This window comes from Arachis hypogaea, chromosome 18 (genome assembly GCF_003086295.3).
Source record: "Arachis hypogaea cultivar Tifrunner chromosome 18, arahy.Tifrunner.gnm2.J5K5, whole genome shotgun sequence".
Classification (NCBI taxonomy): Eukaryota; Viridiplantae; Streptophyta; class Magnoliopsida; order Fabales; family Fabaceae; genus Arachis; species Arachis hypogaea.
The window spans coordinates 69,078,734-69,081,702 of NC_092053.1; the positions used below are offsets into that span (position 1 = coordinate 69,078,734).

A 2,969-nucleotide genomic window follows, 5' to 3' on the forward strand; every position below is an offset into this window, starting at 1 on the left:
TGAATTCCAAACACACAAAACTAACCGGCAAGTGCATCGGGTCGCATCAAGTAATAATAACTCACGTGAGTGAGGTCGATCCCACAGGATTGAAGGATTGAGCAATTTCAGTTTAGTGGTTGATTTAGTCAAGCGAATCAAGATTTGGTTGAGTGATTTGTGATTAACAGAATTTAAATTGCATGGAAAGTAAAGGGAATGGGTAAATTGCATGAAATTAAAGAGAACAGAAAATAAAGTGCTGAATCTTAAAGAACAAGAAATGTAAATTACAGAAACTTAGATTGCAAGAAATGTAAATTGTAAAATCTTAAAGTGCAAGAAATGTAAATGGCTTGAATTATAAAGGGAATCGGGAAGTGGATTTGCAGAAATTAAACAAGGAAAAGTAAATTGCATAAATCAGACAAGTAGAAAGTGACTTGAATTGAACCGAATCTCAAACGGAAATGTAAATGAACTTGAAAAGCTTTAAACAGAGAATTTAAAATGCAAACTCCATATCTCAGGACCCAAGAGACTAGATAACCGAGTCTAGATCTCAATGCCTTCCTAGATCCAAATGTAGAATTCAATTGCAAGAAATTAAAGATCAAAACCGAAGAAAGCTTGAATGTAAATCTCAATTCTCCAATGGTGCAGTAAAAGAAACAGAAAGAGATCTCAAGGTGAGATTGAGACAGAATTTCCCCAATTCTCAACACCCAAGACTCAAGACAAGTGTAATTGAAATTGAAAACAAGAAAACTAAGAGGAAGAGAATTCAATTCTCCTCTCCGAAACTCAGAAACTCAAAATAATTCAAAACTAAAGCTCTCCAAAACTCTCAGCAAAACTCCAAAAGAAAAGCTCCCCTAAAACTTAAATCCTAAGCTATTTATACACTTTCTTCAAATGGCCTTCAAGCTTTGAATTGGGCATTTGCTCTTGATAGAATTGGGTTGATAAAGGCCTTGGTTGATGGCTCTTGGAGTTGGAGAAAGATCCATTGTGAACCGGGTTGAAATCATGAAAGTTTGAGTAAAAGTTTGAGGCAAACTTTTACTCAAACTTTTTATACCAGATGGCTTCACTTGCTGCTACCAACGTTTGGGCTAAAGTTTGAGGTCAAACTTTTGCTCAAACGTTGGCCCCCTTGTGTATATGTGTGGCGCCAACGTTTGCCAAAAAGTTTGAGGCAAACGTTGGCGCAAGCTTTTCTCCTCCAGGGTGTTGGTTTTGTGATGCAACGTTTGCCAAAAAGTTTGAGGCAAATGTTGGCTCAAGCTTTTCTCCCAAAAGTTTGAGCTAAAGTTTGAGGCAAACTTTTGCTCAAGCTTTTTTCCTCTGGAGTGTTTTCAATTCTTCCAAAGTTTGAGCTAAAGTTTGAGGCAAACTTTTTCTCAAGCTTTTTTCCTCTGGAGTGTTTTCAATTCTTCCAAAAGTTTGAGCTAAAGTTTGAGGCAAACTTTGGCTCAAGCTTTTTTTCTCTGGCATGTTTTCAACTCTTCTAAAATTTTGAGCTAAAGTTTGAGGCAAACTTTGGCTCAAACTTTTTGTTCTCTCTTGCTCCTAGCCATTCCTTCTTCCTTCAACCTTCTTCAAAACTCTTTCCACCTATCATCAATCAATCAAAATAATCAAAGCTATGCCCCAAATCATGAGATTGTGTTTCTTTCATAATATATGAAATTATAGCATAAAATCTCATGAAAGTGCATGAATTCATACATGGTTGATTGAATCAAAGGAAACATGGAAATCTACCCAATTGGCTTGCTTATGGCTTAAGAAAGTGCATAAAATCAATTGAAAACAAAAGAAAAAGGCTAGTGAAACTAGCTAAGATGACTTGTTATCAAGGATCACTAGATTGAGCATTTTATTTTTGTTTGATTTAATTTTCTGTTTGAGTAATTTACTTTCAGTTTTAGTTAATTTCTTCCCTTCCCCCTACTTTTTCGTTTTTAGTTATTTACCATTCATTTCACTAACCCACTAACTATTTGATATATTGCATCACTCACACTAACAGTCATTCTGACAGAAATACTTTCAGCATCTATTTCCTTGCTTGTACTTGTTGGTTGTATGACAGGGAGAAGAAGCGGGGCTTCAACTTTCTTTGATTCTGAACCTGAGAGGACCTTCTTGAGATTAAGGAGGGAAGCAAGAGGAAAAAGAGTAGTTGGTGCTGAGGAAGAGGAGGAATACTTTGAACCAAACATGGAAGAAAACATGGAAAACCATCATGAAGAAGAGACTCACAACCATGGCGGAGGAGGTCGAGCAAATCATGCTGGGGAGGATAGAAGAGTTTTAGGCTCTTACATCAATCCAAACCCAGGAAACTGTGGAAGTAGCATTCAAAAGCCAACCATCCACGCCAACATTTTGAACTGAAGCCACAGCTCATCACCCTTGTTCAGAACAACTGTTCGTTCGGAGGAAGTGTCCAAGAAGACCCCAATCAACATCTAACCACCTTCCTGAGAATTTGTGACACAGTGAAGTCTAATGGTGTTCATCCTGACGCCTATAGACTGCTCTTATTTCCATTCTCACTCAATGATAAGGCAGCTAAGTGGCTGGAGTCTTTCCCAAGGGAGAACTTGACAACTTGGGAAGATGTGGTGAACAAATTCTTAGCAAGATTTTACCCTCCTCAACGAATCAATAGGCTGAGAGCTGAGGTCCAAACTTTCAGACAACAAGATGGTGAGACTCTGTATGAAGCATGGAGAGGTTTAAGGACCTGACAAGGAGGTGTCCACCTGACATGTTCAACGAATGGGTGCAGCTGCACATTTTCTATGAAGGGCTACCTTATGAATCAAAGAAGGCAGTAGACCATTCATCGGAGGATCTTTGAACAAGAAGAAGACCATTGAGGAAGCCATAGATGTCATTGAAACAGTAGCAGAGAATGATTATTTCTATGCTTCTGAAAAAGGCAACACTAGAGGAGTAATGGAGCTAAACAATGTAGA

The 2,969-nt window shown here is 38.1% G+C and overlaps 1 non-coding gene across 1 annotated transcript; it reads right to left on the reverse strand.

Annotated features, from left to right (window-relative positions):
- Window positions 1-2,657: 2,657 nt before the first annotated feature.
- LOC112774539 (small nucleolar RNA R71) lies at window positions 2,658-2,760 on the reverse strand. Its single transcript, XR_003189023.1, has one exon. It is a non-coding gene; the product is annotated as a small nucleolar RNA R71 (small nucleolar RNA).
- Between the last annotated feature and the right edge of the window lie 209 nt (window positions 2,761-2,969).